This window comes from Mustelus asterias, unplaced genomic scaffold, assembly GCF_964213995.1.
Source record: "Mustelus asterias unplaced genomic scaffold, sMusAst1.hap1.1 HAP1_SCAFFOLD_1837, whole genome shotgun sequence".
NCBI lineage: Eukaryota > Metazoa > Chordata > Chondrichthyes > Carcharhiniformes > Triakidae > Mustelus > Mustelus asterias.
Window position 1 is genome coordinate 27,501 of NW_027591782.1, and position 14,477 is coordinate 41,977.

At 54.5% G+C, this 14,477-nt stretch overlaps 1 protein-coding gene across 1 annotated transcript in view; it reads right to left on the bottom strand.

Annotated features, from left to right (window-relative positions):
• LOC144488748 (suppressor of tumorigenicity 14 protein homolog) overlaps nt 1–12,038 on the bottom strand; it is a gene marked incomplete at its 3' end in the record, with an annotated part of 32,137 nt that extends 20,099 nt beyond the window's left edge. Inside the window, exon 1 of the mRNA XM_078206849.1 lies at nt 11,999–12,038. The remainder of the gene's footprint in view (nt 1–11,998) is intronic.
• Nucleotides 12,039–14,477: the final 2,439 nt, after the last annotated feature.

Sequence of the window (14,477 nt, forward strand, 5' to 3'; positions counted from 1 at the left end):
CCATGCCTCGGGACATCCTTTCCTGCAGCGTATCAGGTAGACAACGTTGGCCGAGTTGCAAGAGTATGTACCGTGTACCTGGTGGATGGTGTTCTCACGTGAGATGATGGCATCCGTGTCGATGATCCGGCACGTCTTGCAGAGGTTGCTGTGGCAGGGTTGTGTGGTGTCGTGGTCACTGTTCTCCTGAAGGCTGGGTAGTCCCACGCACGCATGGGCATCCCACGTACTCCCCGCGTTGGAGATCTCTACTGCCTCCCGAAGATACACAAGGCAAACACACCCGGCCGTCCCATCGTATCGGGCAATGGGACCCTGTGCTGGAACCTCTCCGGCTATGTCGAGGGCATCCTGAAACCCATTGTACAAAGAACCCCCAGCTTTTGTCGCGACACGACGGACTTCCTACAGAAACTCGGCACACATGGAGCAGTTGAACCAGGAGCGCTCCTCGTCACAATGGATGTCTCGGCACTCTACACCAGCATCCCCCATGACGATGGCATTGCTGCAACGGCCTCAGTGCTCAGCACCAACAACTGCCAGTTTCCAGATGCAATTTTACATCTCATCCGCTTCATCCTGGACCACAATATCTTCACCTTCAACAACCAGTTCTTCATCCAGACACACGGAACAGCCATGGGGACCAAATTCGCACCTCAATATGCCAACATCTTCATGCACAGGTTCGAAGAAGACTTCTTCACCGCACGGGACCTTCAACCGATGCTATACACTAGATACATCGATGACATTTTCTTCCTTTGGACTCATGGTGAACAATCACTGAAACAACTATATGATGACATCAACAAGTTCCATCCCACCATCAGACTCACCATAGACTACTCTCCGGAATCGGTTGCATTCTTGGACACACGCATCTCCATTAAGGACGGTCACCTCAGCACCTCACTGTACCGCAAGCCCACGGATAACCTCACGATGCTCCACTTCTCCAGCTTCCACCCTAAACACGTTAAAGAAGCCATCCCCTACGGACAAGCCCTCCGAATACACAGGATCTGCTCGGATGAGGAGGATCGCAACAGACACCTCCAGACGCTGAAAGATGCCCTCATAAGAACAGGATATGGCGCTCGACTCATCGATCAACAGTTCCAACGCGCCACAGCGAAAAACCGCACCGACCTCCTCAGACGACAAACATGGGACACGGTGGACAGAGTACCCTTCGTTGTCCAGTACTTCCCCGGAGCGGAGAAGCTACGGCATCTCCTCCGGAGCCTTCAACATGTCATTGATGAAGACGAACATCTCGCCAAGGCCATCCCCACACCCCCACTTCTTGCCTTCAAACAACCGCACAACCTCAAACAGACCATTGTCCGCAGCAAACTACCCAGCCTTCAGGAGAACAGTGACCACGACACCACACAACCCTGCCACAGCAACCTCTGCAAGACGTGCCGGATCATCGACACGGATGCCATCATCTCACGTGAGAACACCATCCACCAAGTACACGGTACATACTCTTGCAATTCGGCCAACGTTGTCTACCTGATACGCTGCAGGAAAGGATGTCCCGAGGCATGGTACATTGGGGAAACCATGCAGACGCTGCGACAACGGATGAATGAACACCGCTCGACAATCACCAGGCAAAACTGTTCTCTTCCTGTTGGGGAGCACTTCAGCGGTCACGGGCATTCGGCCTCTGATATTCGGGTAAGCGTTCTCCAAGGCGGCCTTCGCGACACACGACAGCGCAGAGTCGCTGAGCAGAAACTGATAGCCAAGTTCCGCACACACGAGGACGGCCTCAACCGGGATATTGGGTTCATGTCACACTATTTGTAACCCCCACAGTTGCGTGGACCTGCGGATTCTCACTGGCTGTCTTGTCTGGAGACAATGCACATCTTTTTAGCCTGTCTTGAAGCTCTCTGCACTCACATTGTTTTGTTTCTTAAAGACTTGATTAGTTGTAAGTATTCGCATTCCAACCATTATTCATGTAAATTGAGTCTGTGTCTTTATATGTTCTGTTTGTGAACAGAATTCCCACTCACCTGAAGAAGGGGCTTGCAGCTCTGAAAGCTTGTGTGGCTTTTGCTACCAAATAAACCTGTTGGACTTTAACCTGGTGTTGTTAAACTTCTTACTGTGTTTACCCCAGTCCAACGCCGGCATCTCCACAGTAAGCTGGATCCACAGCCCAGGCCCAGGGGCCTCATAACAATCAGAAGAGCTCGGATCAGGAGGCCATTCAGCCCCTCGGGCCTGCTGCCCCATTCAATACGATCGTGGCTGATCTCATCTCTGCCTCAATTCCACTTTCCTGCCCGTTCCCCGTAACCCTTCACCCCCCCCCCGTGACTGATTAACAATCTGTCCGTCTCCTCCTTAAATTGACTCAATGTCCCGGCTTCCCCCGCACTCTGGACAGTGAATTCCACACATTCACCACCCTTTGAGAGAAGGAGCTTCTCCTCACCTCTGTGTTAAATCTGCCCCCCCCCCCTTATCCTAAAACTCTGACCTCGTGTTCTAGATTGTTCCACAAGAGGAAACATCCTCCCCACACCTACATTGTCAATCCCCCTTATCATCCCGTACACCCCAATTCCATCTCCCCTCATCCTTCTAAACTCCAGCGAGTATCGGCCTAACCTTATCATCCCGTACACCCCAATTCCATCTCCCCTCATCCTTCTAAACTCCAGCGAGTATCGGCCTAACCTTATCATCCCGTACACCCCAATTCCATCTCCCCTCATCCTTCTAAACTCCAGCGAGTATCGGCCTAACCTGCCCAATCTCTCACCATACGACAACCCTTCATTTCTGGAATCCTCCACCCCGGTGCCCCACAAGGCTGTGTTCTCAGCCCCCTACTATACTCCTTGTACACCTCTGACTGTGTGGCTAAATCCCCCTCCAACTCGATTTTCCAGTTTGCTGATGACACCACCGTAGTGGGTCGGATCTCAAACAATGACGAGACAGAGTACAGGAATGAGATAGAGAATCTGGTGCGGCAACAATAATCTCTCCCTCAATGTTAACAAAATGAAGGAGATTGTCATCGACTTCAGGAAGTGTAAAGGAGAACATGCTCCTGTCTACATCAACGGGGATGAAGTAGAAAGGGTCGAGAGTTTCAGGTTTTTAGGTGTCCAGATCACCAACAACCTGTCCTGGTCCCCCCATACCGACAATATAGTTACGAAAGCCCCACCAACGCCTCTACTTTCTCAGAAGACTAAGGAAATTTGGCGTGTCAGCTACGACTCTCACCAACTTTTACAGATGCACCATAGAAAGCATTCTTTCTGGTTATATCACAGCTTGGTCTGGGGCTCCTGCTCTGCCCAAGACCACAAGGAACTACAAAAGGTCGTGAATGTAGCCCAATCCATCACGCAAACCAGCCTCCCATCCATTGACTCTGTCTACACTTCCCGCTACCTCGGAAAAGCAGCCAGCATAATTAAGGACCCCACGCACCCCGGACATTCTCTCTTCCACCTTCTTCCGTCAGGAAAAAGATACAAAAGTCTGAAGTCACGTACCAACCGACTCAAGAACAGCTTCTTCCCTGCTGCCGTCAGACTTTTGAATGGACCTACCTCGCATTAAGTTGATCTTTCTCTACACCCTAGCTATGACCGTAACACTACATTCTGCACTCTCTCCTTTCCTTCTCTATGAACAAAGAACAAAGAGAACAAAGAACAGTACAACACAGGAAACAGGCCCTTCGGCCCTCCAAGCCTGTGCCGCTCCTTGGTCCAACTAGACCAATCGTTTGTATCCCTCCATTCCCAGGCTGCTCATGTGACTATCCAGGTAAGTCTTAAACGATGTCAGCGTGCCTGCCTCCACCACCCTACTTGGCAGCGCATTCCAGGCCCCCACCACCCTCTGTGTAAAAAACGTCCCTCTGATATCCGAGTTATACTTCGCCCCTCTCAGCTTGAGCCCGTGACCCCTCGTGATCGTCACCTCCGACCTCCGACCATGAACGGTATGCTTTGTCTGTATAGCGTGCAAGAAACAATACTTTTCACTGTATCCCAATACATGTGACAATAATAAATCAAATCAAACATCAAACCCCTCACTCTGGAATCAACCTGGTGATGCTCCTCTGAAGTGCCTCCAATGCGACTACATCCCGCCTCAGTGAGGGGACTAGAACTGTGCACCAGACTCCGGGTGTGGTCTCACTGATGCTTGAGACAATCGCAGCAACACTTCACTAATTTTATAATCTATTCCTTCACCGATAAATGCCCAGATCCCATTTGCCTTCCTTATAACCTGCTGTACCTGCACACTAACGTTCTGTGGTTCATGCACAAGGACACCCAGATCCCTCTGCACTGAAACAGCCTGGAGTCCCTCTCCATTTAGATAGTAAGTTGCCGTTCTATTTTACACACCTAAGGCACAACACAACTGGTGTGAGGCTGGATCCACAGCCCAGGCCCAGGGGCCTTGTCCCAGGCTGGATCCACAGCCCAGGCCCAGGGGCCTTGTCCCAGGCTGGATCCACAGCCCAGGCCCAGGGGCCTTGTCCCAGGCTGGATCCACAGCCCAGGCCCAGAGGCCTTGTCCCAGGCTGGATCCACAGCCCAGGCCCAGGGGCCTTGTCCCAGACTGGATCCACAGCCCAGGCCCAGAGGCCTTGTCCCAGACTGGATCCACAGCCCAGGCCCAGAGGCCTTGTCCCAGGCTGGATCCACAGCCCAGGCCCAGGGGCCTTGTCCCAGGCTGGATCCACAGCCCAGGCCCAGGGGCCTTGTCCCAGACTGGATCCACAGCCCAGGCCCAGGAGCCTTGTCCCAGACTGGATTCACAGCCCAGGCCCAGAGGCCTTGTCCCAGACTGGATCCACAGCCCAGGCCCAGGGGCCTTGTCCCAGGCTGGATCCACAGCCCAGGCCCAGGGGCCTTGTCCCAGGCTGGATCCACAGCCCAGGCCCAGAGGCCTTGTCCCACGCTGGATCCACAGCCCAGGCCCAGGGGCCTTGTCCCAGGCTGGATCCACAGCCCAGGCCCAGAGGCCTTGTCCCAGGCTGGATCCACCGCCCAGGCCCAGGGGCCTTGTCCCAGGCTGGATCCACAGCCCAGGCCCAGAGGCCTTGTCCCAGGCTGGATCCACAGCCCAGGCCCTGGGGCCTTGTCCCAGGCTGGATCCACAGCCCAGGCCCAGGGGCCTTGTCCCAGGCTGGATCCACAGCCCAGGCCCAGGGGCCTTGTCCCAGGCTGGATCCACAGCCCAGGCCCAGGGGCCTTGTCCCAGGCTGGATCCACCACCCAGGCCCAGAGGCCTTGTCCCAGGCTGGATCCATAGCCCAGGCCCAGAGGCCTTGTCCCAGGCTGGATCCACAGCCCAGGCCCAGGGGCCTTGTCCCAGACTGGATCCACAGCCCAGGCCCAGGAGCCTTGTCCCAGACTGGATCCACAGCCCAGGCCCAGGGGCCTTGTCCCAGACTGGATCCACAGCCCAGGCCCAGGGGCCTTGTCCCAGACTGGATCCACAGCCCAGGCCCAGGAGCCTTGTCCCAGACTGGATCCACAGCCCAGGCCCAGGGGCCTTGTCCCAGGCTGGATCCACAGCCCAGCCCCAGGGGCCTTGCCCCAGGCTGGATCCACAGCCCAGGCCCAGGGGCCTTGCCCCAGGCTGGATCCACAGCCCAGGCCCAGGGGCCTTGTCCCAGACTGGATCCACAGCCCAGGCCCAGGGGCCTTGTCCCAGGCTGGATCCACAGCCCAGGCCCAGGGGCCTTGTCCCAGACTGGATTCACAGCCCAGGCCCAGAGGCCTTGTCCCAGGCTGGATCCACAGCCCAGGCCCAGGGGCCTTGTCCCAGGCTGGATCCACAGCCCAGGACCAGGGGCCTTGCCCCAGACTGGATCCACAGCCCAGGCCCAGGGGCCTTGTCCCAGGCTGGATCCACAGCCCAGGCCCAGGGGCCTTGTCCCAGACTGGATTCACAGCCCAGGCCCAGAGGCCTTGTCCCAGACTGGATCCACAGCCCAGGCCCAGGGGCCTTGTCCCAGGCTGGATCCACAGCCCAGGACCAGGGGCCTTGCCCCAGGCTGGATCCAAAGAGCTTCCACAAATGCATAAAGGACAAAAGAGTAACAAGGGAGAGAGTAGGACCTCTTAAGGATCAACAAGGTCATCCATGTGCGGATCCACAAGAGATGGGTGAGATCCTAAATGAATATTTCTCATCAGTATTTACTGTTGAGAAGAGCATGGACGTTAGGGAACTTGGGGAAATAAATAGTGATGTCTTGAGGAGTGTACATATTACAGAGAAGGAGGTGCTGGAAGTCTTAAAGCGCATCAAGGTAGATAAATCCCCGGGACCTGATGAAGTGGATCCCAGGACGTTGTGGGAGGCTAGGGAGGAAATTGCGGGTCCCCTAGCCGAGATATTTGAATCATCGATAGTCACGGGTGAGGTGCCTGAAGATTGGAGAGTGGCAAATATTGTGCCTTTGTTTAAAAAGGGCTGCAGGGAAAAGCCTGGGAACTACAGGCCAGTGAGCCTCACATCTGTGGTGGATAAATTGTTGGAAGGTATTTTGAGAGACAGGATCTACAGGCATTTAGAGAGACAAGGACTGATTAGGGACAGTCAGCATGGCTTTGTGAGTGGACAATCATGTCTCACAAATTTGATTGAGGTTTTTGAAGGGGTAACCAAGAAGGTAGATGAGGGCAGTGCAGTTGATGTTGTCTACATGGACTTTAGCAAGGCCTTAAAGGTACCGCATGGTAGGTTGTTGCATAAGGTTAAATCTCACGGGATCCAGGGTGAGGTATCTAAATGGATACAAAATTGGCTTCTTGACAGAAGCCAGAGGGTGGTTGTAGAGGGTTGTTTTTCAAACTGGAGGCCTGTGACCAGCGGTGTGCCTCAGGGATCAGTGCTGGGTCCACTGTTATTTGTCATTTATATTAATGATTTGGATGAGAATATAGGGGGCATGGTTAGTAAGTTTGCAGATGACACCAAGATTGGTGGCATGTTGGACAGTGAAGAAAGTTATCTCCAATTGCAACGGGATCTTGATCAATTGGGCCAGTGGGCTGACGAATGGCAGATGGAGTTTAATTTAGACAATTAACCAGAACCAGTAGAAATGGCAGAGGTGCTGAATGAGTATTTTGCCTTGGTTTTCACAGAGGAGAAGGACCTGAGTGGATGTACTGTGGGCTTGCGGTGGACTGAAAAGATTGAGTATGTGGACTTTAAGAAAGAGGTTGTGCTGGAATCTTTGAATGGCATCAAGATAGATAAGTCACCGGGTCCGGATGGGATCATAGAAATCATAGAGACCCTGCAGCACAGAAAGAGGCCATTTGGCCCATCGAGTCTGCACCGACCACAATCCCACCCAGGCCCTACCCCCATATCCCTACATATTTTACCCACTAATCCCTCTAACCTACGCATCCCAGGACACTAAGGGGCAATTTTAGCATGACCAATCAACCTAACCCGCACATCTTTGGACTGTGGGAGGAAACCGGAGCACCCGGAGGAAACCCACGCAGACACGAGGAGAATGTGCAAACTCCACACAGACAGTGACCCAAGCCGGGAATTGAACCCAGGTCCCTGGAGCTGTGAAGCAGCAGTGCTAACCACTGCGCTACCGTGCCGCTCAAGGATGTACCCCAGGTTACTGTGGGAGGCGAGGGAAGAGATTGCAGAGCCTCTGGCGATGATCTTTGCGTCGTCGATGGAGACGGGAGAGGTGCCGGAGGATTGGAGGATTGCGGATGTGGTTCCTATTTTCAAGAAGGGGAATAGGGATAGCCCAGGAAATTACCGACCGGTGAGTCTAACCTCAGTGGTTGGTAAGCTGATGGAGAAGATCCTGAGGGACAAGATTTATGAGCATTTAGAGAGGTTTAGTACGCTCAAGAATACTCAGCATGGCTTTGTCAAAGGCAGATCGTGCCTTACGAGCCTGGTGGAGTTCTTCGAAAATGTGACTAAACACATTGACGAAGGGAAAGCGGTAGATGTGGTTTATATGGATTTTAGCAAGGCGTTCGATAAGGTCCCCCATGCAAGGCTTCTCGAAAAAGTGAGAGGGCATGGGATCCAAGGGGCTGCTGCCCTGTGGATCCAGAACTGGCTTGCCCAAAGGATGTGGAAACACAGTAAGAAGTCTCACAACACCAGGTTAAAGTCCACCAGGTTTATTTGGTAGCAAATACCATAAGCTTTCGGAGCACAGCTCCTTCGTCAGATGGAGTGGATATCTGCCCAAAGGAGGCAGAGAGTGGGTACAGATGGGTCTTTTTCTAAATGGAGGTCGGTCACCAGTGGTGTGCCCCAGGGATCTGTTCTGGGACCCTTGCTGTTTGTCATTTTCATAAATGACCTGGATGAGGAAGTGGAGGGATGGGTTGGTAAGTTTGCCGACGACACGAAGGTTGGTGGGGTTGTGGATAGTCTGGAGGGATGTCAGAAGTTACAGAGGGACATAGATAGGATGCAAGACTGGGCAGAGAAGTGGCAGATGGACTTCAACCCAGATAAATGTGTCGTGGTCCATTTTGGCAGGTCAAATGGGATGAAGGAGTACAATATAAATTCTATGATAAGTTCTATGATTCTATGATCTAATATAAAGGGAAAGACTCTTAGTACTGTAGAGGATCAGAAGGACCTTGGGGTCCGGGTCCATAGGACTCTAAAATCGGCCCCGCAGGTGGAGGAGGTGGTTAAGAAGGCCTTTATCAATCGAGGGATTGAGTTTAGGAGTCCGGGGATAATGATGCAGCTATATAAGACCCTCGTCAGGCCCCACTTGGAGTACTGTGCTCAGTTCTGGTCGCCTCATTACAGGAAGGATGTGGAAAAGATTGAAAGGGTGCAGAGGCGATTTACAAGGATGTTGCCTGGATTGAGTGGCATGCCTTATGAGGATAGGCTGAGGGAGCTCGGTCTTTTCTCCTTGGAGAGACGTAGGATGAGAGGAGACCTAATAGAGGTATATAAGATGTTGAGAGGCATAGATCGGGTGGACTCTCAGAGGCTTTTTCCCAGGGTGGAAATGTCTGCTACGAGAGGACACAGGTTTAAGGTGCTGGGGGGTAGGTACAGGGGAAATGTTAGGGGGAAGTTTTTCACACAGACGGTGGTGGGCGAGTGGAATCGGCTGCCGTCAGTGGTGGTGGAGGCAAACTCAATAGGGTCTTTTAAGAGACTCCTGGATGAGTACATGGGACTTAATAGGATGGAGGGTTATAGGTAGGCCTAAAAGGTAGGGATGTGTTCGGCACAACTTATGGGGCCAAAGGGCCTGTTTTGTGCTGTAGTTTTTCTATGTTTCTAAATGCGAGGTGATGCATTTTGGTAGATTGAACCAGGGCAGGACTTACTCAGTTAATGATAGGGCGTTGGGGAGAGTTACAGAACAAAGAGAGCTTGGGGTACATGTTCATAGCTCCTTGAAAGTGGAGTCACAGGTGGACAGAGTGGTGAAGAAGGCATTCAGCATGCTTGGTTTCATCGGTCAGAACATTGAATACAGGAGTTGGAACGTCTTGTTGAAGTTGTACAAGACATTGGTAAGGCCACACATGGAATACTGTGTACATTTCTGGTCACCCTATTATAGAAAGGATATTATTAAACTAGAAAGAGCGCAGAAAAGATTTACTGGGATGCTACCGGGACTTGATGGATTGAGTTATAAGGAGGGGCTGGATCGACTGGGACTTTTTTCTCTGTAGTGTAGGAGGCTGAGGGGTGATCTTATAGAGGTCTATAAAATAATGAGGGGCACAGATCAGCGAGATAGACAATATCTTTCCCCAAAGGAAGGGGAGTCTAAAACTATAGGGCACAAGTTTAACGTGAGAGGTGAGAGATACAAAAGTGTCCAGGGGGCAATTTTTTCACACAGAGGGTGGTGAGTGTCTGGAACAAGCTGCCAGAGGCAGTAGTAGAGGCGGGTACAATTTTGTCTTTTAAAAAGCATTTAGATAGTTACATGGGTAAGATGGGTATAGAGGGATATGGGCCAAATGCAGGCAATTGGGACTAGCTGAGTGGTTAAAAAAATAGGGGCGGCATGGACAAGTTGGGCCGAAGGGCCTGTTTCCATGCTGTTAACCTCTGTGACTCTATGACTAGGCCCGGGGGCCTTGTCCCAGACTGGATCCACAGCCCAGGCCCAGGGGCCTTGTCCCAGGCTGGATCCACAGCCCAGGCCCGGGGGCCTTGTCCCAGACTGGATCCACAGCCCAGGCCCAGGTGCTTTGTCCCAGACTGGATCCACAGCCCAGGCCCAGAGGCCTTGTCCCAGGCTGGATCCACAGCCCAGGCCCAGGTGCTTTGTCCCAGACTGGATCCACAGCCCAGGCCCAGGTGCTTTGTCCCAGACTGGATCCACACACCAGGCCCAGGCTGGATCCACAGCCCAGGCTCAGAGGCCTTGTCCCAAGCTGGATCCATACACCAGGCCCAGGCTGGATCACCCTCACAGGATATCTCTGATTCCATTCACACCCCATGGTGGGCTCAGTTTGTAGGGAATTCACTCAGGCAGAGCAAGATCCAACAAGCAGCAATGTGACAATGATCCGTGAAGTTTGAGGGAACAATAATGGCACCAAGGCACACTGCGGACTACAGTCACCAGCTCCCTCCCGGTGCCCAGCTGGCCCACCAAAACCCCCCTCCTGCTCTCAAAATAGACGCCATGGGATCATTTACACCCACCCCAAGAACACGCCCTGCGTACTGACCCTCTGACAGTGCAGCGTTCCCTCAGTACTGACCCTCTGACAGTGCGGCACACCCTCAGCACTGACCCTCTGACAGTGCGGCACTCCCTCAGCACTGACCCTCTGACAGTGCGGCACTCCCTCAGTACTGACCCTCTGACAGTGCTGCACTCCCTCAGTACTGACCCTCTGACAGTGCGGCACTCCCTCAGCACTGACCCTCTGACAGTGCGGCACTCCCTCAGCACTGACCCTCTGACAGTGCGGCACTCCCTCAGCACTGACCCTCTGACAGTGCGGCACTCCCTCAGCACTGACCCTCTGACAGTGCGGCACTCCCTCAGCACTGACCCTCTGACAGTGCGGCACTCCCTCAGCACTGACCCTCTGACAGTGCGGCACTCCCTCAGCACTGACCCTCTGACAGTGCGGCACTCCCTCAGCACTGACCCTCTGACAGTGCGGCACTCCCTCAGCACTGACCCTCTGGCAGTGCGGCACTCCCTCAGCACTGACCCTCTGACAGTGCGGCACACCCTCAGCACTGACCCTCTGACAGTGCGGCACTCCCTCAGCACTGACCCTCTGACAGTGCGGCACTCCCTCAGTACTGACCCTCTGACAGTGCTGCACTCCCTCAGTACTGACCCTCTGACAGTGCGGCACTCCCTCAGCACTGACCCTCTGACAGTGCGGCACTCCCTCAGTACTGACCCTCTGACAGTGCGGCACTCCCTCAGCACTGACCCTCTGACAGTGCGGCACTCCCTCAGCACTGACCCTCTGACAGTGCGGCACTCCCTCAGCACTGACCCTCTGACAGTGCGGCACTCCCTCAGCACTGACCCTCTGACAGTGCGGCACTCACTCAGCACTGACCCTCTGACAGTGCGGCACTCCCTCAGTACTGACCCTCTGACAGTGCGGCACTCCCTCAGCACTGACCCTCTGAGTGTACTCTGGGTGAGGGAGATGTCGGTTCTGGAGCTGGAGAGGGAGACAGAGAGAGTGTCCAGTCTGACTGTGCCCTCCTGGGGAGACTGACCCCAGTCTGGGCACTGTTGCTGTGAGTTAGCCTCATCCACCCAGGGACAGAGCCCTTTCCAGCCAGCCTGACTCGGGGTAAGGAGGAATAGGTTGGGAAAGTCCGAGTCCCCATTTGGTTGGTGTGTGTACAGGGTGAGCTGCAGCCTCGGGGCGGTCAGGGAGTTCACAGTGGAATCAGCCCGGTTGTAAAACTGGCAAATGAAGCGACTCACCTCACACTCTGTCACCACAAGCCGGAGACCTGGATTAAACTGACCCCACACTGAGATTCCAGCTCAGTCTCCACACACAGCTCTCCCGGACTCAATCAGTCAGGAACACCAACACAGAGAAACACCGAGACTACCTGCCCAGGCGGGGCTTCCAATCTCAGCACAATCCAAACTCTCCTTCAACTTCCTGCTCAAGGTGTGTTTCACAATCAGTGATCACATCCCAACACCCCTCCCCCCTCCTCACCACACACCAACATTAAAACACACAGAACACTGACTCCAAATCCACACACACTGACTCTCACTGGGGTACGGGTCCCCCACACACTGACTCTCACTGGGGTACGGGTCCCCCACACACTGACTCTCACTGGGGTACGGGTTCAACACACACTGACTCTCACTGGGATACGGGTCCCACACACACTGACTCTCACTGGGGTACGGGTTCCACACACACTGACTCTCACTGGGGTACGGGTTCCACACACACTGACTCTCACTGGGGTACGGGTTCCACACACACTGACTCTCACTGGGGTACGGGTTCCACACACACTGACTCTCACTGGGGTACGGGTTCCACACACACTGACTCTCACTGGGGTACGGGTTCCACACACACGGACTCTCACTGGGGTACGGGTTCCACACACACTGACTCTCACTGGGGTACGGGTTCCACACACACTGACTCTCACTGGGGTACGGGTTCCACACACACTGACCCTCACTGGGGTACGGGTTCCACACACACTGACTCTCACTGGGGTACGGGTCCCACACACACTGACTCTCACTGGGGTACGGGTCCCACACACACTGACTCTCACTGGGGTACGGGTCCCACACACACTGACTCTCACTGGGGTACGGGTCCCACACACACTGACTCTCACTGGGGTACGGGTCCCACACACACTGATTCTCACTGGGGTACGGGTTCCACACACACTGACTCTCACTGGGGTACGGGTCCCACACACACTGACTCTCACTGGGGTACAGGTCCCACACAAACTGACTCTCACTGGGGTACAGGTCCCACACACACTGACTCTCACTGGGGTACGGGTCCCACACACACTGACTCTCACTGGGGTACAGGTCCCACACACACTGACTCTCACTGGGGTACGGGTCCCACACACACTGACTCTCACTGGGGTACGGGTTCCACACACACTGACTCTCACTGGGGTACGGGTTCCACACACACTGACTCTCACTGGGGTACGGGTCCCACACACACTGACTCTCACTGGGGTACGGGTTCCACACACACTGACTCTCACTGGGATACGGGTCCCACACACACTGACTCTCACTGGGGTATGGGTCCCACACACACTGACTCTCACTGGGGTACGGGTTCCACACACACTGACTCTCACTGGGACACGGGTTCCACACACACTGACTCTCACTGGGGTACGGGTTCCACACACACTGACTCTCACTGGGGTACGGGTCCCACACACACTGACTCTCACTGGGGTACGGGTTCCACACACACTGACTCTCACTGGGGTACGGGTTCCACACACACTGACTCTCACTGGGGCACGGGTTCCACACACACTGACTCTCACTGGGGTACGGGTCCCTCACACACTGACTCTCACTGGGGTACAGGTTCCACACACACTGACTCTCACTGGGGTACAGGTCCCACACACACTGACTCTCACTGGGGTACAGGTCCCACACACACTGACTCTCACTGGGGTACGGGTTCCACACACACTGACTCTCACTGGGGTACAGGTTCCACACACACTGACTCTCACTGGGGTACGGGTCCCACACACACTGACTCTCACTGGGGTACAGGTCCCACACACACTGACTCTCACTGGGGTACGGGTTCCACACACACTGATTCTCACTGGGGTACGGGTCCCACACACACACTGACTCTCACTGGGGTACGGGTCCCACACACACTGACTCTCACTGGGGTACGGGTCCCACACACACTGACTCTCACTGGGGTACGGGTTCCACACACACTGACTCTCACTGGGGTATGGGTCCCTCACACACTGACTTTCACTGGGTTACGGGTCCCACACACACTGACTCTCACTGGGGTACGGGTCCCACACACACTGACACTCACTGGGGTACGGGTTCCACACACACTGACACTCACTGGGGTACAGGTCCCACACACACTGACTCTCACTGGGGTACAGGTCCCACACACACTGACTCTCACTGGGGTACGGGTTCCACACACACTGACTCTCACTGGGGTACGGATTCCACACACACTGACTCTCACTGGGGTACGGGTCCCACACACACTGACTCTCACTGGGGTACGGGTCCCACACACACTGACTCTCACTGGGGTACGGGTCCCACACACACTGACTCTCACTGGGGTACGGGTGCCACACACACTCACTCTCACTGGGGTACGGGTTCCACACACACTGACTCTCACTGGGGTACGGGTTCCACACACACT